Raw genomic sequence first — 26,287 nt, forward strand, 5'->3', positions numbered from 1 at the left:
ATTTAATCAAACTGGCAGCACTAGTCGCTTGCCTGGAAAACAGCAAGCCCATTTGTCCCGCAGCAGTGGTGCACGCAGCTGGCCCTCCTGGCCCCGAGCAGTTGTGAGAGCAGAGCGGGCTCTGCGGGGAATTACTGCCATTACTGTCCCCAGCATGTCACATGTCCGTGGATTTTCATTTTGTGCCATCTCTCACAAAAACTGGGGGCACAGGCTGATAGCCACAGCGCTCAGAGCCCATGGAAAATAACCTGCAGCCTGTTAATAAGCAGGGACATGCCATTATTTCATTATTTTTGAGTTGATACAAGAACAAGATATGATCCACCACCTGGCAACCTGGCCAGGCATGCACATGTCCTCCTGCCACTGGTCAACGTTACTTGTTTCACTTGCAGGCACTCGTAGCTCGAAGTGCCAAAAGCTGCTCTGAGTAATTGATGCTGTTTATATTTGTCATTACAACAAATTTTACATCTCTTGTGTCCATTTAGCCTTCCCAATCCACCTGGACCCTCTCAATAAACTACTCCTCATGGCCTGTCTGGCCGACTCTGAGAACAAATTGTTTTTTATTCCTAAAAGGCTTTCTCCCATTTGGATACTCCGAGGCTGTTTGCCTTGTGGCTCAGCTCTGGCGGCCGTCCCTGCCAGCACTGCACATGCTGCTCTGGGTGCTCTGAATCATCAAATTTTGCTGGATCTTAGAGCCTTGACCCCGTATGAAGCCATTCCTCTAGTGGGAGGTGGATCAGGCCTTGGATTCCCACAGGCAGTGGGCGCTTTCCATTGCAGGGAAGGAAGGATCCTTACTTTTTGGTACTCCTCATGTGGTGGCACAGAGATGACTTTGAGAGCCTCCCTCCCGTGCATGAGCACTGCATTGTTTATTTGGCGTAAAGAATGAAGTCACCTGCCTGATGAGAGATTTAAATGTTAGGGAAATGGCAAAACTGCCCACAGCTATTTGGTCTGCCAAATCTCGGGGAAGTTATCTTTTCCACCCTGATTGGGGGAGCTCCTTTTGTGTTTCAGCTACTACACTATGTTGTCTATCTGACTGGGCACTGAAGCCATTTCTAAGCTTCTGCTTGCCTCATCTGGCCCCATCTGGACAGATGTGAAGGAACACAGATGGATAATAGGATCCCCCCCCCGCCATTGACAGTAAGGTACAAGTACCGGGTCTAATCGGATATATTTCATGCCTGACTGTTGCATCATTCTTAGTGACCTTCAAACTCTTGATTGTGTAGAGACTGTGGGGACCTTTTGATTTACAGCACTTCTATTTAAGTGGTTGTACACCTTGGCAAGGGCCAAATTACTATTTCAGTTCAAGTCTGTGGGTGATGAGTGAAGAGACACATTTTGCACTCCTGTCACACTGCTGAGAGATTTATTTATTTTTGAATGTTACAGATTTCATTTGAAGTTAAAAAAAAAAAAAAGAGAATTCATTGCCTAAAGAAGAAAATGCCTTGATGAAACATTTCTTTGTCTCTTGCTTTACTTCTCGTTCCTCAGGAATTGCTTCTTGAAGGAATCTCAGTTCCAGCTCTTTCTCCAACTTCGATTGTTCTGGGCCTTTGTCTCCACGTTAGTCATTTCTGGCTCTGGCTGGGTTTCTCCCAGTACCCTTCTCTTCATCTCCACTTAAAAAAAAAAAGTCTTTCCTTTGCATCTTCACTCTCTCTTCTCCCTTGGCAGGAGACGAAAGGTAGACACTGCTTGTGGAAAAGTAACCACTTTTAAACCTGTGAACGCAGAGGGAGGCTGAGAGAATCAAATGCACTCTAGATCTGGAGATGCCGGTGTAGAGATGGAGAGATAGTAGATGTTTTGGGGACTCCTGCATTGCTCCTGGGCTAGAGAAAGAGAAGTGAAAGACAAGACAGCTGTTGGGGAGCAGAATTCATTCCCAGCCTCGCTGTCTGCACTCTCTGGCCTTCTCGGACGACGAGCAAGCAGGTGCCTGTCGGTTGAATTGCAGAGAGGATTGCACAAGAACTGTAGGCTGGTGGAAAGACTCCAGGGAGCCAGCTTCAGCCTACGGACAGTAGGTTTGACTCCCTTAGTCTAGACACTCTCACAGGGATTACGTCAGCAATAATTTGTCAGTCTCTATTTATTTTCCAGTGGCATGGTTAGTATTTACTAGGGCTGAGATTCTCCATATACTTGTCCGTACCCTGTCACACACGGTTTGCTTCTAGCAGAGTGGCTACCTGGGCCACAATTTCCACGCTTTTTTATAGTATTAGTGATACTAATCCTTAGAGGAAGCAAAGGCGTGTAACATACCTAAATATCCAAAACCCTTTGAGAAGCAAGGGGAACATCTTTCCCATGTTTTGAGAATTTCCACTTCCAGCTGATGACCCTAGAGCCTCAGATACTCTAATAAGAATTGTACGTAGTCAGATACATGCATCAGGTTTGGAAATAAAGGCGCGAGTATACCTTGTTGTCACATTAGGAATAAATCCTTCAGTCTCAAAACCACTGATGATTTGAGTGTCATAATTCCCTTTTTTTACACAATAAACCTCTCACTTTCAGATACAGGACCTTGAGCAAAATTACACACAGTTGCTGGGGACTGTAAATGCAACCCTACTTTAAACCTTAATTTAGGTGCCTAACAAAAGAGGGCACTGTCTCTGGGTTCCCTGTGTAGTAAATGAAGAGATGACTCTGAGCTGCCTTTTGCAGAAATTTTTCAAGTAAACTTCTATTTTGAATCAGTCTCTGGAAGTTTTCCTCTTCCTATGGACCAGAGAGGAGGTCTGAATTAGGTAGAATAAAGTTTTAAAGTAAAGCCTTGTGAATAATCCCCTTTTTACTTCCTCCTTTCTTTTTTGCAATTAGGATAAAAAGTTCAAGTGCTGACATTTTGCACCCCAATTTGTAGACTCCGTTACCGTCCAGTGACATTGTGTCAAGTCTCCATAATGCAGAGAGAGGGTGATTGAACAATTGCATTTGTAGGGTCTGATATGGAGTAAGTCTACAATACAGACTCCTTAGAGTGTGTTTGGTACAGCACTTGGCTTTATAGTATGTAGCAGGATAATACAAGTTTTGCAAGACTTGTCTTTAATCATTTGGATCCACTCCCAGGTACCGAAAGGGCATTAAACGCTGCAACCGGCTGGTTTTGGGGAGAGGGGGAGAAGGGAAACCCATGGAAAAATAAGTCTTCAACTCAGAATGAAAATCAAGGGACTCTCTCAAGCTCCGAGGATCGATGTTGTTTTATTATTAAACCACTGGGTTGTTGTTCCCATGGAAACAAAGAAACAAATATTTGGAGCTGTGTAACACCTTCCACCAAAATTCCAGTTAAGAATGTTTTGGAAAGTGTTTCTGTCAATGTGAGCCCTCCTGTTCTCTGAATGAAAGCTTTGTGCAGCCTTCCTGGACTCCCGCACGGGCCACAAGGTGAAACTCTGCGCTCAACTTCACGAGCATTACTTGTCATTGCAATTCTTTAAAAGGAATTAATTTCATCGGGAGGTCTTTGCCCGGTACAAATGATAAGTGTGAGGCTCCAGGAATAACCCAAATGAAATGTGTGACAGCGGTGGCATTTGGTCGTTTGCTGTTGGTTTGGGTTCTTTTTTCTCCCCCTTAATCCATCATTTTCTACAGATCTACCCTAGCAAACATGCCGAATGATTTCACCTTGAACCCAGCGTGATCCATTCAGAGATGGAAGAAAAAAAAAGGATGAAATACAACTGAAATTTTGGCCAAAAATCATATTTACTTTACTAAGATAATATGATCCATCTATTCATTAGCAGTGGGAAGAAATCTTTCCATGCTGCCAGATATCTTTTACCTGAGGCACCCCATCTGTTTATATTTGCAGTTTGGGATGAGGGGAGGAAATCTGATCAAATTTAGCAGGTGCTCCTTTTTTTTTTTTTTAATTAAAATGGTGCTGTTGTCTTCTCTTTGTCTGCATACTTGCTTTCACCTGCAGGTCAACCATCACATTTTAACAATTTAACCACCAGAAAGTTGCCTTGTTACCTTGTTATCTAAACACCGAGTTTTGTCCAAACAAGAAGTAATAAAATACATAGACTCTGGTTTTCTGTGTTGGATTTTTTAGCGAATATAAGGTCAAAACTGTAATTAAATATCTCACCACTGGGAAAAGCATCATACTTCTCATTTCCAGTGTGGAAAAAAGTCGGCGATGTCTCATTAAGTGCAAGCCCATTTTGCAACCTTTCCCTTGCTGGAAGCAGTAATCATGCTTTTCTCATCTACCCACCTACCTATTTTCACACAGTTGATAGACATTTAATATCTTAGAAATCTCTTCTGCTTTGTTAAATATCTTTGAAATCTGCTAGTTGGTTCAAAAGTTATTAAGGATGGGTGGGGAAATGTACACATTTACATAATGCTTTTGCACATTAGGCTAAAATGTAAGTTTCTGATGTGTGAGGAGACATCGCGATGAATTTGGTTCTGTATAAAATTGTGCTTTTCTTATGAACTCGTTCACTATGCTGCATTTACTCTGTGCAATACCACTCGTATGAGGATGCTGAAGCCCTCCAAATGTGCAGTAAAACAAATGCAATTGTCTAAAACTTTCTAAATTCAAATGGATTTTTTCCTCGTATTCCCCACCCTAATGAACGTTGACATTATTTGTCCAGAAACTGCTCAAAGTTGGAAGATTTAAATTGTAACCAGCTCTAAAAATCACCCTTTTCAAATTACAAGCAGGCAAAAGTATACCAGCATGGGGAACCTTCATTCGCTGTAGGGTGAATGAACTGTTGGGATGCCTTTGATGGACCACACACTATAATACCTTTCAGCATTATCAAATAATAACTCAGAAACCCTTAAGCCATATGCTATTTGAACTGAAGTCAGAGGGCATATTCGGCATGTGGTTTGTGGTCCCTGGAACATATCGTGACGGGTGGAATATACTTAAATGAGAGGCTAGGAGGTAGTGCTTTTTATTTGTAAAATCCTGCTTAAGATAATTAAAGTAGTGTAGAGCAGAAGGAAGTCTTTTGCCTAGGCTAGTGGTTATCTGCGTATCATGGCCTAGCATGTCTCCTGTCTCGTAGGAGTATGTAATTCAAGAAGTGTCCCTATGAAAGGGAGAAGTAGCTTTTGTTCTCAAAACCCAGCGTTGTCGTGATTGAGGCCACATGTGCCTTTATGGTCCCTAATCAGTTAGAGGCTGATTCCTATTTAGTTCCTTTCAACCACTATTATTCCAGCTTTATGCTATTGTAAATTTGCTTGTTCTCATCAAGTTATACTGGATTGACTCTGTGGTGTGTCAGGCTCTAGGTACAGAGATACCAATAGTCTTCCTAATGTACTTTTGCTGGCTCAAGCTTATATTTTTCTACAGAATGATTCACAGTAACTGCGCCCCAGGCGCTGGCCTGAACTAGAAGGTTACGCAGCAAAGCTACGTTACTTTAAAATATCAATTCTGGTTTTAAAGAGATGCATGAGAAGGGAGGGGTTCTTGTGCTGGAAATAGTCTATGTGTTTTGAATGCTTTGCAGTATGGTGAAGGATAACCCGTCGTCTTTGAGAGACATTGTGAAAGCTCACGTCTTCTAAGCGAAGATCCTGCTGCAATTGCAAAGTTACTGGTTGTGAATGTTAGAGGAGGCTCGCTCAATTGATGAAGATGTCTGTGCATTTATACTTTACAGTTATAGCTTATCTTTCAGAGCTGTAATTTTGCTAGAAAATGCAGTTGTTATTTCTCCCTATTAGTTTCAGCTTTAATTTGTCTGATAATTGATAATAGTTTCTCTGTTCTGAATGCACCGCCGTTTTTATCAAACACTAATAAAATAATGGATTTATAGTATTAAAAACCAGCAAATCTGATAATGAGAGTACTTACCCAGGCTGTAGGAAAGTGGAGTTCTAGTCCCTTTTCTTCAGAGGTAGTTGAACCCCCCCTATCTCCAGCTTCCAGGAATGGTCTTAATCACTACATTTTAGGATCAGGTTTTCATTTTGAAGAGAGAACATTATGTTTTCTGGATCACTCACTGGAACTGGTCTCTTGCCCTCGAGGTGTGTGTCAAGTCCACAGGGCCGCTGATTTATAAGTCATTCTCGCTGGCTAGCTTGATGCTTGTTGAGGTTCTTCAAACAAGGGAGGGGACCTACAACCAGAAAGGGTTTATTGGGGCTCTAGCCCAGAATATTGTGTACTGCCCGGTTGGGAAACTGGTCCAGATGTACTTTCTGGGTATATTTTGATTCAGGGGCAAGGAGCCAACGTGTCAGTTGTTTGCTCCACTGACTTTAAAGGATGGATTTGTCTGCCAAGCAGTTTTCCCCCAAGTTTTCATAGTACTAACATGAACGAAAATAATGCACTCTACAATTGCTGTTATTAAACCCAGCATGACTGTATTTCAGCCAATGCATTTGTGTTTAAACCAATGAAGTAATGATGAAATCCACAACTTCTAATTGCAAGCAGTACATGGTGTTATAAACATGATGCAGATGGCCTTGCTACCCTGCTAACTTCCAATTCAAAAAAAAACAACAACAAAAAATTCGTTGGTCACTTAACCCTGTGTGTGTAAGTCTCAGCCTGACATCATTAGTGTGTATTTGTTGGCGGGAGGAAGGCGCTAGAATTTCCCCTTTTGCACTTTTACTCTTCCCTCTGTTAATGTGTTCATTTGGAATTTGATGTTGGCTACAGAATTCACAGAACTTAAACATGTAATTTTAAGGAAAAAACAGAGTTGCTATGGAGTAGTAAAAATGATTATTCCTTCTCTTACCTAAGTTACTCACTTAGCAACAGTCCTAAACTATCTGCTGGGCCTGAACTGATGCTTCTGTCTCGTTGCTTCCCTGTTAAAGGACATGCAAATATCTTTATTCTTTCAAGGATGCTAGTAGGATCTTCGTTGTTTGGTTTTGTTGAAGACAGAATTTGTCCCAGCTAATATTTTCCTGGTCTGATCCAGCTGATCAGTAAGTACATGCCTAACTATAGGAACTTGAGTGGTATCACCAACTGTGGTATGATTCTTCCTGTACTTAGAGTTAAAAGATTCTGAATATTTGGGTGTGTTGGGACTGTTTTGAGGTGGTTCGTGCTTTAATGTGATTTTTTGGTGGGACAAGTCATCCCTATCGTGCATCTTATTCCAAATATAGTTCAGTGGTACTGCTTTTTTTTTCTTTTTTTTTTTTCTTTTCCCAAATCAGAGATGTGGGAAAAGAGAAAGTAAGCAGTGGAATGTAGGAGGAGAAATGATGTTCCAAGGGAGCACGGCAGATCTGAGAGGCTGGCCACCTACACAGGGGTCAAAACCACTGTAGGAGTGCAAGCAAGAAGATATAACATTAGCTATAATTATGGTAGTGAAATATCTCCTCATAAAATATAAGTGCTTTCAGACCTTGAAAGTCTGTTGCAGTTCTTTATTTATGCAGCATCTGAAACGGCAGAGCCCTGATCTCTGAGTGGGACTTCTATGTGCTGCTGTGATATAAAAAGTGTAAAATACTGAGAAAAAAAAGAAGCTGCTGGGACAAAACATGAGATTCTATGTATTAATGACATTGCAAGATGCAGGAGTCTAAGAACATGTTTGACAATCTGTCATTGTAACCACTGAAACCTTACAGGTCCAATTCAAACCTCATAAAGAGTAATTCAGTGATGTTTGCATATGTAAAATAAAATGCTTCATGGCTCAGCTTTATGAGCGTGTATGGACTCTGAGAATTCTGAAAACTTTCGTGTATTTTTATGAATGTCATGAACTCAAAATTATTTAGCAAATTTTGTCACGTTTTTTTTCTCCACAAGCTTTCACCATTGCTTACAACCCAAACCACAAATAAAGCATTAAAATTATTGATGTGAGCTAAGCAGGAGAGCTATTGCCAAAAATAGCAGTATTCACTCAGGCTCATTCTATGTAGCTCTGGAAAAATTATTCCCAAGCTACAGCAAAGATCACATTTTTTCCTTTCTTCACTAATAGCAAAAATATTACCTTTCAAGTGGTCTGTTATTCCTGCAGCTGGGGGATAAGCAGGTTGGATGAAGTTTAAGGTAGCTAAATGAGCAAGGCTTGCCGATCCAGCCTCCTGCTAATACGGTGAATGATTTATGAAGCTTTTCTCTCCTGGTGCCTTCCCAACCCCTATTTTTGCCTTCAGGATGACGGCAAATTGAGGCAAACGGGAAATTGAAACCCCGTATTTGATCTAACTGAGCTCCAGGAGCATTGCTCTTTGTTCTTTCCAATTTAATGAAGCGCATGGGAGCAGTTTGAGTACACGGCTGCGCTCTCAGGGAGCACGTTCAGAATTGATGTTCACACTTCTACCTTGCCATGACCAAAAAATACCTGTCAAACGTCAGAAAAAACACAGAAACTGATTGTTGAAAAGAGTACAGATGGACACGTGTGAGACTTCTCTTGTGTAGTGTGTCAGTATCCTCTCAGCCAGGTTCGGCCTGCTTTGCGGTGGTGGAAGGCCGCAGTAGCACCAGGAGGCCCCAACTTCCATGGGGCTCCCCCATACACACAACATGCAACGTACGTTGACACTGGGGTCTCGGTAGTGGAGCTGTGGGGGAGAGGAGCACGAGCAGCCAGCCTTTGTGAGTGAAGCATCTCCTACACGGGACCGGACCTGCTTCTCCTTCCAGGGAGCTCAGCACCTTGCTGACAGGTCCCTTACTAGTTTGTGTCAGGCCCTCGTCAGGTGTCTGCATGGGGGAGCTGAGCCAGCACTTGGCATGCCGTCTTTCAAGCCTCCAGAAGTGAAGGAGCTGTTTTATGGGGCTCAAACTGCGATCCTGGGAATTGTAGTGAGTTGTGCGTGGTCCCAGAGTGCCGCTGCCAGAGGTAGAAAAGGCCCACCAGTGCTGTCGTGGGGGCGCCAGGAGACTTGGAAAGGCAAGAATTTATAGAGAAATATGCGGTCCAGTAAAGTGCTGACAAAGAAGGTGAGACGTTTAAAGGAGTGTTTTCTAAAAAGAAATTGATGATCCCAAGGTATCTTACATTGTTGGAGGGAGTGAGAGGCAAAGAATTGATATTGTCCATTGTGATAAATTCCCTTTGATAGAAGCAACCTTGATTGCTAAGAAAATGCACTTTGGTACCTCCTCTGATCGGTGAGAGTTAGCTTTTGTGCTAAGCAGTGCTGCTTTCTGCCCTGAGAGTAACCACGGCACAAAGAGTCAGATCATTTGTTAGCTGATGCTTTGAGTGATTTAGAAAATAATTTTGGGAGCTAGGTTCTCTTACCACCAATGCCAAGGTTTGTTTTTTTGGCAGATGTGTAACTACCTCGCTGTCTGTAGTAGGATAAGTACAATCATTTCTCATTTCCCCTGGATGATTTGAAAGGGTAAGTTTATTTGAGTAAGAATACAGGTTTTTGAGATCCTGGAATTGGCTGTATCAGTACAAGGAATGACCATTGGCAGTTTTAAATCCATCCTTGAGTCTATGCTTCAGGTATAAGAAGATTGTGAGAAAACGAATATCCATGCCAGGCTGCTTATCCTGTTGATGAGCTATTATGGGAGGTGGGATAGCAGGGAAAAGGGACAAGTGTTGCACGACGTTGTGGCAGTGACCCTGGAGCCCATTCTGCCCCTCGTGAAGTCACCTAGCCTTTTGTGGCTGACTTCAGAAAGCCCCATGTACGCTCAAGCTGTGGACAAATACACAATGAACAGGAACTCAGTGAGCACTGCACACGAGATCTGATGTAGAGAGATGGAGGTCGTTTTGACACTTGCTGTGTGTAAAAGGTTTTACCTCAGGGAAGAATAGCAGCAGGAGGGCAGGTAAAGCGTGGGCCCTGATGGATGCGCGGTGAGAGCAAAAGGAAAGGATGCAGCTTTGGGGCTGGGGGGCAGAAAGCTTAGTAAGCCGAGAGACCAGTGGCAATAAGGATAGGTCCTACAGAAAAAGTAGGACCCTGGGAGAGATGTGCCTTCAAGCCCTGCTGCTAAATAATATGGGAAGAAACACATGCACATCATTGTTGTAGGAGTGTTTCTCATTAGATCAAAAGGACAACATCACAGCAATCTGTTGCTTCTGTAGAAAACACAGCATCCAAGAGGAGGAGGAGACACATGTGGGCAGCAAGAAAGCTCTTGAAAAACAACTGAGGAGACAGCATGGAAGAAACAGCTTAAGGGGTGGGGTCGGAGCAGTCCCAGCGCAGCCAGAGAGGAATGAGAAGGCAGATGAGTGGGTGAGGACAGACACCCTAGTGAATGTTGATTGTGGCACAGCCTCCATCTGTCCTTCCTTGGTGCACCCACTCCTAGTGCTAGGAATAAGCTGCGATACCATGGAATCAGATTGCTGTTTGTAATGGCAAAACTGCTGCTGAGAAACACAATCTTTGTTTCCTAGTGAATGGTAAAGAAACAATAATGCATGGGGCTTGCAGGACTGAGTTTATCCTTCTTTGTAGCAGCGCTTTGTTCCTCTGCAGACTGTTTTGGCTGTGCCATCACAGACTGGAGACCCCATGTGCTGCATGCATGGCTGACTTACCCTTCTTAAGAGACTCAGACACCAAACATCCTCCATATTAAATAATAACCACAAGAGTTGATGCTAATATAGAGTTATGTCCAAGAATTTAATAACTTTCACCCTTGACAATCTGGTAGAGTTTCAGCAATTATCAGCTTCCTGTTGCGAAGATGCTCCTCGAGGACTATGGAGTAAAATAAATCCAGAGCTTGTTAAATTATGTATTACAGATCAGGCATTGATCTTAAAATGTAAATAACTTTCAGAAGGTAGATTAACTTCAGTCTTGTTTAATTCTTGATACATCCATCAGAAAGACTAGTCTGTGCAACCACATGTGGAAGTATATCTTCCCATGTAGAAACTGCACAGGAATATCAGATGAAAAAAAGTGTTGTTGTTTTTTTTTTCCCTTTTTTATTTTTCTTTCAGATAGTTCATAGGGAGAGGGCAAAGTTGTTCAGAATCAGCTGTGCTGTGCTGCCTTAGTTACAGAGCAAGTCTCAAATGTCTGCAAAACTAGCACATTATGAAAAACAGACAGAAAAATCAGACCAACTTCCAGACCCCAGGTTTGCTGTTAGATTAATTCTCTCTTGACTTGTATACTTGACACTTTCCTTATGACTGCCCTGGTACTGAGGATGGCTCTACAACTCCAGATGTCTGAATTTTGTGCTGCTCGTGGAATCCTGTTTCCAAGAACAAACCTGCTTAAAAACCTCATGAGCAGTTGCACAGAGACACAGTGAGATGTCAGAAGAGAGTACAGAAATTTATTTTTATTTTGGTGCTCAATTTCCTTTGCCATCACCCCCGGTAAGAATGTGACTGACTGGTCTGCATGGGGTGCTGCCACGGTCTGAACCTTGCTTTCCTGGGGTCCACATCAGAGCCAGGAGAGGTCACCAGCAAAGGTGGGCTGTGTGCCCTCCCTGGGGCAGCCGTGTGTGAACCTGTGGGGCTGGTTTAGGCATATTTAAGGTGAGAAAAAAGAACCCCAGAGGGAAAAAAAAAGTAAGTAGATCTTTATGTGTGTTTTCTTTTAGGAGCAAACACCTGTCTGGGGTAACACTTCATTGCAGGCATTCATGAGAAGCAGGAAAGCTGCCCTATTTACTTCGACTTCATTAGTGGCAGACCAGCTTCTCAAATGAGCACAAAGTTTCTTTTTTTTGCCAGCTCCAAACAGATAAAATTACTACTTGGTAAATTCCACATAACCTTTAAGGCTTTCAATCACAGCAGTAAATGCTACTGTGCCCCAGCTCCTGCCTTTACTAAATTGTATTATAAGCACCTTAATTACAGTGCAGGCTGCCTGATGGGCCACGGAAAAGGTCGTCCTCCAAACATGATAACAAGGGTGGAGCGATACTGGTCGGTTTTTCGTCTGTTGAGAAAGAAAGAGCTTTGAAGAGAAGAAGATTAATAGTAAACAATGTTAATCTAAATATATCTCAGACACAAAATATCACATTCCTTCAGGCTTGCCTTCTCGGGGGGTGCTGGCATTAACCATTTTGCTGGGGGAACAGCTAGAAGGAGACACGCTCCTCCTATTCAGGGCAGAGCTGGAGATGAGGCACAGGTTTGTTGTCATTTTGCTGTTGAGGCTGTACAGTGAGGTCTCTCACTTGCTCTGATTTTAGCTGTTGGGTTCAGGCTTCCAGGCTGAGCTGTAGTTCAAGGGCAGAGAAGTGAACAGAAATATTCGCAGTGGCTTCACGGTGGTTTGAGCGAATTCTTCACGCCTCTGCAGAAGAGAAGAATCAGACTGGGGGCTTACAGCTGGGTTAGTCCCCCATTGCAGCCCGTGTCTGTCTCCTTGCTTATTTAATTATTCTTATAGGTCAGATCAAATAGAAATTGGAGGCAGCTCATTTTTAAAGTCTCTGCCGCAGTCGGTATAGCAAAGCATCTGGCAGGACGATTTCATTTCTGACTCCCACTGCTAATGGCACGGCTTTGGGCCTTTGAGTAGGCAGGCTATCCTTATCACCTTGGCAGGCTTCCAGCTCCAAATAATAATCCATTAACGTCTGCCCCGCTGGCATTCTTGCCAAATACAAGGGATATCTTTTAAATAAACATTGGCAGTTCCCAGTCAGAGGAAAGAGAAAGGGAGTAGAGGAAAAACAATCCTTGACATTTCAGTGACTTTGCAGGGCTAGCTGACACCTGGTACCACCCTTATCTGCGGGTGTTTATGTGGAGCTGCAAAACACAGCTTCTCCTGTTGGCTCCTTTGCTGTCTTTAAATAGAACTGGAAAGACTTATAATGATAGGAGTAACTTTCTTGGACAGGCACTCTTTTCTGTACCTTTTTATTTTTATTTTTTTCCAGGCTGGGGAGACCCCTGTGTTAATATTAACATCTCTGCTCCTGTTTTCCTCTGAAGTTAGCAAGCATAGTGGAGCAGGCTTGCGTGCCTCGTTCTTCCCCAAAAATACTTTTTCCCATAGTTTTCTTTCCTAACGGGTTAGATACCATGCAGCTTTACTTCCATGGGGGCATTTTCCCACACGACTTCTTATCTCTGCAACCACCAAACCGAACAGCCACATCGATCTGCCAGGAATCAGAGCAACTGGGGCTCACCCCATTCGTGGCGTTTCTTGTGAAGCGTTTTTGCTGTTTGTTTCAACCATTTCACTTTCTCTGCAGCTGAACTCTCAATGACAGCTTGAGGTTTATTTTTCCAGCTGTTATATTTTGCTTAATAGCAATAAAATTACTTGTTTGGATATTGCACAGTATCAATAAATGAGCTGTCTAGATTTTATTTTTGCAGTCCAGTTAAGATCTGGGGTAGGATTCCTTCTTCCAGAATGTGACTGGGAGACAGTAAAATATTTATTGTTCAAAGAATAACATAGGGTCAAACCTAGACCCAAAATTTGCTACCCAAGTCTGGAACTGGATTTCATTTCTGCTTGCTTTGCCTTGATTCACTGGTTGTGCTGATGCTACTTTAGTGTATATCGGCCATAGCTATGGGCACACACACACACAAAAATCTTTTGCTCATTCTTTATATCAAGTTAATTGATTGGACAGTAGTTTGAAGGATTTGAAGTCTTGACTATAAGAATAATTTGGTATTTAATTCTCTCCTGCTAATGACTTGGGACTTGATTTGCAACTACTCCCATGCCAAACTCTTCAAATTTTAATTTTTTAATTTTATTTGCAGCATTATATTTTGCTTGCGACTTTCTATCTGAGTGTTTGAGGCTATTCTTATACTTTCCCCAATTTCAAAATAAATACTATCCCTTCCCATGATTAAACTTCCTATCAGGTTAGCATTATTGCTGAATTTTCTGAGGCTCAGCTAAAAATGTCACCTAACCCCCTTACTTGTGCATGGGATGGGGCAGGGGGAGACACCCTAGCTGCAGAAGGGATTGGAGATAAATTGACAAAGTGCAGAATGTGCTTTTGCATGGGTCCTCATCTGGGGGCATTATGCTTTGATGTCTCAATACTTCCCTTTCTGAAGCATGGTGATATTTGAATACGTGAATGTGTTTTCAATGAAAATAACTTTATCACCAGTACTGGGAGCTTGAGTGTTTCCTAGTTAGAATGGAACCAATCTGAATCTCCCAAACCCAATCTTCGCTGTATTTTTAGTTCAGTGCATCGCTCCGCCCCTGCCCAGACTGTATATGGTAAACCTTCTGCTGTTTCCTGCTCAGTTATTTAATGCTGGAGCCAGGCTAGTTTCAGTTCCTGAAGCAGAACCAAGCAAAGCAAATGTGGTTAGAATGGAGTTAACTGGAAACATTCCCAAAAGATAGCAGATCTACTCCCAAGCACGTACTGATCCACCTACAGTGGAAATGAAACATCACTACCTCTTCACTTGCTGTAGATTGTGGCCTGACACTTACAGACCTTCCTTAATAGTCTGTACTTAAAAAGAATTATGAAGAATTACTCAGTTTGTATGCTGTAGGCTTTTTCAGAATCGAACTATAATTGAAAATACTGTTCTTTGCAGTGAAAATTATCCCCTTTAGTTGTTGAAATACTGCTGATGAAGTGTAAAAGGGACAAGAAGAGAAGTGTATAATACTGGGAGACTGCTTAAAATGGGCAAATGCATATTAAATAAGTATAGGTCCCTACAGTGGATTAAGGTGACACATCTATTGCTTTTCTTTCTTCGTTTTATTAGACGCTCCAAACCCTCACTGCTGGAACATGTAATGTCTCTAATTTTGCTGGCAAGGAAGATTCTTAAATACAAGTGTGCTCAGGTAGGGAGAAAAGAGACAGCTGCAGTTGCTGTGTGGGCTAATAAAACACTTTGGCAGGCGTATTTACTAGGGAGGAGCACTCTGTGGTAGCATCCATCCGAGTCCAAATCTGGAGCTGTGAATTGACTTCACGGTAGTCTATCAGAGTCCTCTCTTCCTGGGGAAGCAATATTGTTAGCCCCACCATAAAGCATGAGGGGCAGAGAGAATTATGCAGCATGGTTTGCTAAAGAAACATCTGAACTTCTCTTCCAGTAACTTGCCAACCTGTTCTTCAGTTTCAATCAAATTAGAAGGGCAGAGGTATTGAAAATAAAGTCCTCTGTGTTGTGTGAAAATAAGAAGTCAAATACAGTGCGGTGGCCCAATTTGTGTCTCCTACTTGTGCCTTCCTCTCTCCACAGGGGATGATTGCAGTAGACGTGAAACACTTCTTAGACACTGGGGAATCCATGCAGGAATTAAGTCTCGAGGAACAAGATCAATAACAAATCTGGCTTCTGTAGCTCTTCTACTCACAGAGTTAATTGTTTAAATAAAGAATTTAGTAACAGAGACACTTCTCTTCAGGCCTGTCTCGTTTAGAGGCTTAAGTATTTTCTAACCCAGATCTCAAGAACAACAGTGTGTAACTGTGCTGGAACAAGTGCTATTTTTAAGTTTCCTGTGGTTTGAGAAATTGTCAGATTTCTCTGTCTGGAGGATCGAGGGATCCAGAAAACCAGTTCTGAGTTTCTGGTGTAAACACAGAGTGAATACAAAAACGAACAGGCACTGATTTTCTGGATTGCGGTAGATGAAAGAAGATCACAGATCTCACCTCTGCTAATGTTAATCCAGAGCAGCTCCAGCAACTTCAGGCTTTCGTTAAATATTATTCAGTTCAGGAAAAACCCTCTACTACTACAAAACAAGTTTTTCCACTCTTACGGGTCGTGACCGTATACGGAAGCAACCCACGCCGATAACCTGTTGCACAACTGATACCGAGGAAGGCTTCAAAGAGCACGGCTCTGCACCTGCTGACCCCTGGCCTGTCTGGCAGGCCTGGCCAGGCGCTGAGCGACACGAGCTGCCACCTCCTCTGCCACCAGCTGCGTGTGCACCAGAGATGCCTTTCCTGGTGCGTTCAGAGACAGTCCACGTGCAGAGATCTGTGTAGTCTTGTAAATGTCCCGTTGTACATGGGAAGACACTGTCCGTCTGCCAGCAGATCCGTGATGCCGTGGCCTAGCTGCCATTTTGTGGTTCTCCACTCCTGGGTTTGACGTGCTCCCGATGACACAGCCTTTCTTGTTTCACAGCTGGCAGTGCCTATGAGCATGTCTCATGTATTCACAAACTCCATAAATATCAATAGTTATGATTTAATATAATAGCAACTCAGTGCCAGTACTTCTATATTGGCACAGGGGGAAAAGAGAGTGCACAAGAGGTAAGAGTTTTGTTCTTATGCTGACTGAAACATGGCAGTAGCAGAAACGATGACGCTTACAGTAAAGTCACAGTCTCCTGAAGAATACAATTCCATCATTGCCTGGAAATTTAGCACTTATGCAGGGATGTATTTCACCCTTGAGTAACATTACAGCATCTCAGTGAGTGAGTATGACTTTATACATCCAGGAGATCGTGAGGGCTTCCACCTTGACCAGAAGACTTCTTTCCAACAACGCTACTTGTGTAGGCAATCCCAAGCTAACAAACCCCTTGGGACTAGACTTACTTTCTGTACTACACGCCACCCTGTGACCTCTGCCTCTGTGGGTGGAGGTGCTGTGGTGGTGCTGCGATGGGAGGCTATTGCTCACCCTTCCACAGACAAGGAAAAGCACTGCATTCTTCCTTACAGTCTAGTGCCTGTTACTGGAGGCATAGACAAAACTCCAAGGGATTTTTTTGTCTTTGGTTGATGTTCTGCTGTAGATGCCTGAGTCAGGGTTACTTAGATTCTCCAGTTTTGGAAGGGTTTTTAGGTAGAAGGATCAGGGAGGTGAGGTCAGTGCTTTCCCTTCCCTCAGTGGGAATTGGGACAAGGTCCCTCTGACAGCGTTTGTGTCCCTTTTGTTCTCCCAGAGTGCATTTCCTCTCTGTTTCCTCATCCAAATGGGCTTTGAGGCACTGACACCTTTCCCACATCCTATGAGTCTGGCTAAAGTCTTTTTCAAGACCTTCAGTAGTGAAGAACAGGAGCAGTCTCTTCTGTTTTTTATGAATTTGTAGAAATCCAGAAGCCTTTCCTGGGTGACAAAATAAACTGGGAGCGTGGTTCTGCCCATCTGGGCAAAAAACAGCATACATACAATGCTCTTGTATTGAGGAACACCACATTTTGTGCCATACGATGTACTGATCCTAGAGACAGACTTTAAAAATATGATACGGGAATGGCACACAAATAAGCAGTTGCATGGCTTATAAAATTCTGGTGTGGCTTTACGGTGAAAAATGACACATCTGGCATCTAGCACAGGGAGGTTTTTCATTTTATTTTCCTACCCCAAAGTGCTTTCTTCAGGGAAAAAAAGTAAAAGTCAAATTGCCCTAAATAATACGCTTTTAGTATTAACAGTATATGGCCATCTATGAAAGTGGAGAGAATATCACATATACAATCAGCAAATACTGTTGTTGGCCAAAACAAAACTGGAAAGTTTTAAGAACAACCACCGTATAATGTCAGATTACCACAGTGTCTGTTTTTGGGAGCCTCACTCTCTTCTTTGAGAGTTATTATGCCAACATAGGGAAAACTAAATGGAAACCAAGAAAGGTATCATTTTCCTTTCCCCCTCCTCCTTTCTTTTCCTGTTGGGAGTGTTTCTGTTTGTCTGGATAAAACTTACCCATTCCAGTCCCTAACTACTATTTAGGATTACATGCCAGCTTGAGAAGCTGTTATGCAGGTTGCCCTTAAATAGCTCAAGTTTGAGGGCAGAGCACCTGCTGCTTGATGGGGAGACAATAAAATTCAGGGCAAAGGCTTCCCAAACACAAAGGATTGCTTGTGGAAAAAAGACCTTGTTGATCTTGGATGAAGTTATAACCACTGTTTGATGACTTTAGCGAGGCATTGTGTGGTGTGCTAAGTCTGTGCATGTGTTTCTGTGTGTGAAAAAACACCTGAGCTAAACAGAAGAGAGCAGAATGAAGCCGAACCTCCTCCTAACGGTCTTTCTTCAGGTGCATTTTATGGAGCATTTTTGAAGGGGCTTCTTGTATGAACCTGTTGGAAACTCTTTCCAAAAGCTGTCGGAGCCTGTGGGCCACCTTCCCCCTCTGAGTTTGCATCTGGTAGCTCACGGCTTCCAGTTCAGCCGCTGGTCCCTCCATCAAGTGCTCCAGACCCTGCAAGACTCCTTTGCCTTGTCAGGAGATGCAGGAGCTTGAAAAAAGGAGTTTTTACAGAAAAGTGTTCTCCGCTCACCCCAGTCCCTCTTCATTCACCTGTTACCACGCACCGCTGCGCCTTTAACTTTGCTCCGTGCCTCCCGTCTGCTGGCCTCTGGAGGTATTTATCCCTTCCCTTGGAGTCAGCTTTGTGTTCTGACTCATTCAGTATTGTGTTTGTGGTTTATTTTATGAGGCAAAGCAAATGGGGTAACCTTGTGAAGATCAAAACAGGGTATTTTAAATGACACGCAGTTGCAGTATTAATTTTCAAATACATTTAGCAATAATATTGGCATTCACTCATCCTTTACAGGAGCGTGCTTGTTTTGCAAGGAGAACAGCAAAAACTTTTATAAGTTAACATGGTTAATCTATGAAGTAACCTGTTCATTTTCAGAAATTTAGTTTAAAGGGGGCAGCTCTAAACTGCCAGGATTTATTAAGCTGTTCCCTGGAAGGCATCAGTTTAATCCAGAGCCCACTGGAGTCTGTGAGCATTTTCTTGTTCTTTTGACTTGCTTTCCAGTGAAGGACTGAGTTCTGAAACATGGTGACATCTCTTGGTCATGCTGATTCATATACGGAGGATCTCCTCGCTCCTCAGGACCTCTCTTTTTGTTGTTCAGCTGTAGTCTGCTGGAATAATTTTGACTTGCTTAGCAGGAGTTGTTACTGCAAGGCTTGTCAAAATTTTCACACACTTTCAGAGCTAGACGATTTAGTGAACTGGGGCAAAATTTTTGAACAACATCGCCCAAAGTGTTTATGGTTAACAAAGACCTACTGTTCCGTTTTTGGCAAACAGCTGTGTTCTGAATACTTGTAGGATCTTTTCAAGAACCATGCAACCTTTCCCAGTAGCTCTCTCCGAGGCTGTTGCAGGCTGGTGCCTCTGCTTGGTGCAGAGGTGAGATTTGCCTCTGGACTGGTCTGCCTGCTCCATCCATGAGTGTGGGAGCTGGGTAGGAGCTCGTAGTCATTTCTTACCATCCAAGTTGCTTACTTTTTTTAGCATCTCAACCAGAAATGAATTATTTCTTGCCATTGTGCAAGGCAGCCCCTCTGAACTCTTGCCGAGTTTGGGATTTACCACCCCACCACACACACTCGCTGCCTTTTACCCCACTCCAAGCGCCAGAACAAACACAGCCCATGTGTTTGGACATCAGGCATCCAGGCTGAGGATGAGGGAAAGCCATGCAGCACACCGATCACATGCAGCAAGCGGATCTTTTGCTGCAGTTTTGGTTTAAAACTGGACGATTTGTGCAGGCTGGTTTCGGAGGCATTCGGTTTGGAGCAGGACAAGCAGAGCTGACAAACCGCATGATTGCCTGGCGTGCTACAATAAAGCAGAGAAAGGAGGAGCCTTTGGTGTCACTCAAGAGCTCGACTGTTTTTTTTCAGTAGGTATTTTTCCAGTTCACAGCGGGCCATTGACACTAGAAAGTGCAGCAGCAGCAGCAGCCTCAGTGGTGAAACTGCCGATGTTACAATCGGAGGGAGATAAAGTGAAGTGTTTGTTGGAGGGGCAGTACCAGGAAACGGCTGAGACATCACATGACGGAGGTTGTGCACGCCGTAGCAGGGGGACGTATTTACTTACAGGCTAGACTTCTGCCAGACTCGACCAAAGGCAGTTTTGGCTAGTTATTTGGATTACCTGACCCACTTGCAGTAGGAAGTCATTAGATAGATGGTAAATACCTACCCCACCCTTGGTAGGCAGACAGACTCTTTGCCAAAACAGTCTAGCTTAGCTTCACGTAAAATAAAATATTGTGCCTTTCTAGTTAAAACTGTCCTTTCAAAGACATCAGAAGCTGCTGCTGTTCCAGTAAGCTGCTCCACTTCTTGGCATTCGATCATTACGGAGAAAGCCTCTAGGATTTACCTCGTACCACCACCTGGGACACAAATCATACGTAAAAATAAGCCTGAAAGGCTTTTCTAAGGTGCAAATCACTCACTTCTCCCGCTGACGAGAAAAGCTCCTGGGCTCTCTGGCAGGCAGGGAAGTTGCCTGTGATGGGGGATACTGATAGGAGCCTTACACAACCGTTCATTTCAAGTGCTAAATAGAGACTCCGCGAGAGTTTTTGCTAGACTTTTTTATCTTTTGTAATGATAGCTGCAGCTAACTTAGCCCACATAACATGCATAGTGATTAATTATTGCTAATTAATTAATGGGTTTAAAATTTGAAGCATGGTTCCTGAGACATTATGTACAAGTTATCATTTTTAACAATCTATTTCTATTACAGTAATTCTTAACTCTGAATTCTCTTCCACATAAATAGATGAGATTGCACCAGAATCTGTGGCCCGCACCGATGCTGAGCAGTAGCATAATGCTGTGAATTCTCACCAAAATAAGATTCTGGTCTTGCTTACATCAGAATATCATTGGAGAAAATCCATGAAAAACCAGCAGACTTGTACTAATGTGGCAAGGAACAGAATCTGGTCCAAAATAATTCTGGTTGTATTTTTGGTGTGTATGAGTCTTCAGGTACCGATACTTCAGACACTGGGGTGGGCTGGAGCAGTGCATTCAGCAGAAATGGAAGTGAAATTTTTATTTCCTTCACAGGTCACTTCTCAGACGTCAGGGAGCCATTTCTCATTTTATGGAACTGGGGGACAATCTTGCTTGTCCTCTTCTGCCAAACCAGAGACTGTTTGCTGAAACAGACCTGATCTTTCTGTGTGCACGGGGCTCATGTATAGCTGCTGACTTCTCTGCACACCGCATGCTTGCTGGGTTGGACAGGCTTAAGAGAGAACAGAGCTAAGTTAAAAAGGATTTATGCTGCTATTCTCCAGGATCATTAGCCATGTATCTACAGTGTTAAGGACAATATGTCGCATTGGGCTCAGCAGAGGATTGTAATGCACTAAGGGAAAGATCCATAAAGAACACAGCCCCCCAGCTCTGAGGCTGGGATTCAGAAGCTTTAATTAGGATGCTACTTTGCCTGCACAGTGTGTTGGGAGAGTTCAGTGTCTAGTAATGGGATTCATAGGAACCAGTACTCTGAGCAGGGGGATTGAGTTAGCGAGCTGGAAAAATGCTGAAGAAAAGGGTAAATTGCTGCGCTTCAGTAGGTACCTAAGCCCTTTTCTTGGATCTGACCCTGAAGCTGAAGTTTTAGTAATATGTACCAGTCAGCCTGTGTTTACAATTCCACTGAGTTTCCTTAGGGAAATAAATCAAATTAAACTTTTTTTTTTCATCTGACCCTGTTATTAAAGTAGAAAGCTGAGCACCAAGCTGTACTGGAGGCCCGATGTTGTACTGGAGCAACACTTCCCTTGTTTCTATCCCATTTACGAATGCCCTTCATCAGCTAATCACTGTTTGGCACAGTATTAAATTTAATCACTGAGCTCCAAAACGTTGTAATGTGTCTACCTACTCCATGGTTCCATTTGGATGGAAATTTTCTATCTCGTTTAAAGACTATTAAAGCCCTGCTTTTCTTACGCAGAACAAAAGGGTGTTGTTTACTTTGTTTTTCATTATTTTTGTATTCAACAAAAGATGATTATTCTGTCTCCTCAGTGCAGAGATCCTTGTGAGCATGTAGACCTCCTCTACTTGCTCTTTTTTCCCTGGGTGACTACAAAATAGAGAGATTTCCTTCATGCTGAAGCTTAGGGTTGAAATGCAAAAAAAGCAAATCTTATTTATCTAAACCTTCAAGGTTTTCCTAATGAAGGTATTAATTAAAAAGATGCTGTGAGGCATAATTGAATCAGGAAACAATGTTGCAAGGCACACAGCAGTTACGATGAGAATAATGCACATTTATGATTAAGAATGAATCGTTCATGATATAAAAGCATTTGTTTTAGCCAAAACCTTTTGACCTTTTAAGATAGATGCAGCAAACCCACAAACATGTCATTGTTTGTTTGGCTCCCATTGTTGCCGTCACATCGTAAGATGGAGAATAGCATTTCTGCTCCCTCCGACGGGCGGCCTGTGGGCAGGAGAGCCGGGCCCTTGCTGCTTGGGAGCTGGCAGCCCATTCACAGCCGGCTGATTTTCTAAAGACCCACTTATTGAATGACGCAAGGTGCAAATTATGACTCACTCTGCATAGGTTAAGTTTGTAAAAATCAACCTATATTCATCTTCTTAGCACCTACACAGCTGCATAATGTATTTATTATCTCTGGGGTCCCTTTAACCCTTTCAGAGGCCTAAAAGCAATCTGCAACACAACCCAGACAACCCGATGATGCTGAGTGAATTTAATTTTTTCTCTTATATCAGCGGTGGACTGGTGAACAGGGCAGATTTTCTTCTCTCTGGCCTGGATTAGGTCACAGGATGGCCCAGCAGTCTGGTTTTGAACATTTCCTCCTGTTCTAACAGGCCTCGTAAAACACACGTTGTTTGCTGTTGGTGTTTGCTGATATGTGACACTGTGTTTTCCAGGTCTCAGCCAGAAGAACCAGGTACCCTTCGATCTCTGAGTCCTCTAATGATCTTGCAATGACACTGTAAGTAATCATTGTTTATTACAAACAGCTTTTTAAGCAGAAGTTTGGTGCCAGTCCAGCACATTTTATTAGCTGAAACATTTCCTTGTATTTCCCACTTGTATTGCAACCTACTTTTTATGGTAGATTTAAGAGTATGGGAGCCGTTTTGCTGGGCCTGAAAGGCCTTTAAAAGGACAGAACCACCTCTTCACCTTCCCCACCCACCTCCTTCCCCATCATCCCTCCTTTCAAAGGGAGAACATCAGGAAGTTTGGAGATTCAGATGTGGTTCCTAAACCTGTGTCAATAAGGAAAGTCTCCTACCCTGCTGGACATGGTGTGCAGCCGCTTGTTCCTGTATTTCAGCTCTCCTTCCTCTCAGGAAACCCAGACTTCAAGGGAAGGAAATCCCCAAATGACCCTTGTACATATCATTACAAAAATGGTGGATGCTTAAAAAAAAGGGTGTTTACCTTAAATGTATGGCTTCATTTCTCCACCTATATTCCCCTACTGCGCATGTTACAAATAATGGTGGCTATTACAGGAGAGCTATGTGGGATGCACGCTGGGAAAGGAAGCTTCTCTTTCTTTAACCCTTTGTCTGTAGTCCTAACTCAGGAATTTTCCTACCCTAGTAACATGGCTGGACTAGAGGAGAGACTACCTTCTCTTATTTCTGTGGGTAAATGAATACTGCAAAAAGCTTTTCTCCAATGTTGAATCAAACACTGAAATTAATTTACTTCCTCTCTGCTCATAAATACTACATGTCAGCTTTCTGCAAGCCACACTACGCTAACCTACTTGCAGAGAAGGTTAGGTAGGAAGGCTTCCTTTCCTACAGAAAGGAAGTAGAGAAATTGCATGTGAAATTATTTACAACAAATTAACGTGAAAAATGAACATTGGCCAGATCCTTGTCTGTGTCTTTACTCAGGGAACACGTATTATCCTGTGACATTCATGGCCAATCACTTCTAAACATAAAATGTATGTTGCAGAACACAAGTAGGGAGCAGATTGGAACTGAGTATAAAGATATATATGCTGTTTCTCAGCCCATAATAAAACTTATTGAATCCTGATGAATAATAGATGTATTTAAAGGAAATTATGATCTGCTCCTGTTTAATCCTCGAAAGAAAAAAGCAAATTTGCTCATGAATTCTCTGTAATGGTTTACTCTTTAAGACAAAACAATGGGCACTTGATATGAAACATGCTGGAATCAATCAAAAGACCCCCATTTTATGCCCCAAATTTGTAGGCTGCCCAGAAGTCTGTTATGGCAGCTGCCACCTTTACTAACCCGCCAGGGTTAAGACCAGGTTCCTCTCGGGCTATAGCAGTAACGGCTCTGAAGTCTGGCTGAAACAGCCTGATATTCCCGAGGGATCGGGCACAGAGGTGGAGCTGTAGCACGCATTCACCTGTGCGTTACATCAGTGAGTCTAGTATGTGCGGTTCCAGTTGTAGCTCTTGTAAATTAAACAGAGAAATAAGCTGCTCTTTCGCTTCTTGCCACTGCTGAAATATGATCCAGTATATGATCCAGAATATGATCTCAGGTAGATTCCAGCTGTGATCTCGCTCCTTGGTTATGAACATACATTTATGTTCTCAGGACATTATAGCTCCTTCTACACAGGCAGAAATTGTAAAAACAAAATGAACAACGTTCTCTGTGTACAGTAGAGTTATTTAAAGCGCCTGAGGGTTTGAACATAAGCAGACACTGTTCACATACAATATAAGCAAGACTTCTGGGTTTTGGTATTTAAAATGACAATTAAAAATACAGCAGGCATGTTTCAGCAACTTTATGGGATGCCATAAACATCCAGAAAAGGATTCCAGACAAAAGTAAAGATTCACAGAACAGATTCTTTTCTTCTTTTTGTTTCCTACCTTGGGAATTAGTGCGATGTGTTGTGACACACCACAAAACTAACGAAACCAAAGGAAAAAGCAGAAGGTGTTTTGCTCATTGGAGCTTATTGTAAGAGGGAAAATGCATCTTTGGGAGAGTCAAAGTTTATGACCTGTGGGGCTCTGTTCAGGTAAAGGTTTAGCTTCCTGCTCTTCTGAAAAGCTTGGGGAAAAAAAAGCCCCATACAAGTCTGGAAGGGGGAACACGCTTCCCATCTTCAACACAGAGATGGACACGATAGACTCAAAATCTCTTCCTGGCACAAGTTTGCATGCCATGACACTTCCTGAATTTTCTTACATATATTTGTCACGGGAACAATGCCACTGCACAGTCAGTCAGCTGTTCCCTCTGTAGCCTCCTGACAGTGTGCCTACAGGACTACAAACCTTTGGAGTCTATCGTGTACCTTTAAGCAATGTCGTGTTTGCACACATATAAGGCACCTCCTGTTGTGAATGCTTTATAGGCATTAAGCTATGGTGAGAAGAAGAACCTGAATCTCAGGTTAAGGATTTAATTACAAGGCTCTTCTTCCTCAATAATTTTTTTCCTGCCTCTCGTAAACCTTTGACAGAAATGGTAGGGAGCTGAAGGTGGGTTCCTTGGCTTTGGTTTGGTTTTCCTTGATTTTGGTTCTTTGTACTTGAGTGCTCTTTTGGAAAAATGCTTTGAAATGTTGTTATGACTCTGAGTGAACTTTCCTCTAGGATGGTCAGCGCTTTCCTAGCCTTAGGAAGGGAGACAGATTGCAAGTCAGCAATGCCTTTTGTCCTGTGCATGCACTGAAACCACGTAGCCATCAACTGAACCAACTCATGATGCTCAGCCAAAAGAAATTCCTCCCCAGCTTCCCTGGGTTTTGCTCAGTCCCCCCTTGCCACAAGAATCAATCGTGTGGCTCCTCTGAAAAAAAAAGAGGATTTTTTTTCTGAAAAACAGTACGTCGGATAGAGCTTTTTGTGTGTTCACAAGGAATTTACCTTCTTCATACACGCAGGGGCCAAGGAACAGTTTGTCTCTTCTTTCTTGTCACTGAGCATCCAGCACTGGGATTGTTTTTCAGGAGTTGGGGCTAAATGTGAATTGCGTTCCTGACAGCCCAGAGGTAAGCAACACCCACATTAGTGAGCCAGAGCCCCAGTCAGGGCAGGAAGAAGTAAGGAAACTGCCCGCTCTCTGCACACAAATCAATCTGCAGTGGCTGGTAAAGAGGCATCTTCCAGAAAAGAGGGAGATACAGGGTATCTTAGGGTTACATTTGTATCCTATGGCTGTGCGTTTGCTTTGTTTTAGTTTTCCTTTCTCCTCCCCCTTAACCTCAATTCAGGACTGCGTACGTAGGAGCTGTTTTCTCCCCGTTGCCTGTATTTATTTCCTTGAGCTAGGCGACAATTTCACAATCTGAAGAATTCAGAGGCAATCCCATTTTCCATCTCCACCTTGCTAGTTGTAACCTCCAGTTCCTGCCCATGCCCCAGTTGCAATGCCATGCTGTGAACCAAAGTTCAAAGGTCTTTTTTTTTTTTTTCCAGCCAGTTTATTTTTCACCTTGCATTCCTTCCCTTCCCCTTGGTTTCCTTCTCAATTAGCCCCAACAGCAGTTTTGCTCCAGCAGGGGCATCAGGCA

General features: G+C 42.9%; 1 protein-coding gene across 2 annotated transcripts in view; it reads left to right on the forward strand.

The window, feature by feature from the left end:
- FGGY (FGGY carbohydrate kinase domain containing) overlaps nt 1–26,287 on the forward strand; it is a 308,806-nt gene that overhangs the window by 58,416 nt on the left and 224,103 nt on the right. For both annotated transcript variants that reach the window (XM_035538252.2, XM_050712118.1), the window contains one exon: nt 22,678–22,742. The gene's annotated coding sequence lies outside the window, so the exon portion shown is untranslated. The remainder of the gene's footprint in view (nt 1–22,677; nt 22,743–26,287) is intronic.

The sequence above is a fragment of the Cygnus atratus genome, chromosome 8, assembly GCF_013377495.2.
Source record: "Cygnus atratus isolate AKBS03 ecotype Queensland, Australia chromosome 8, CAtr_DNAZoo_HiC_assembly, whole genome shotgun sequence".
NCBI lineage: Eukaryota > Metazoa > Chordata > Aves > Anseriformes > Anatidae > Cygnus > Cygnus atratus.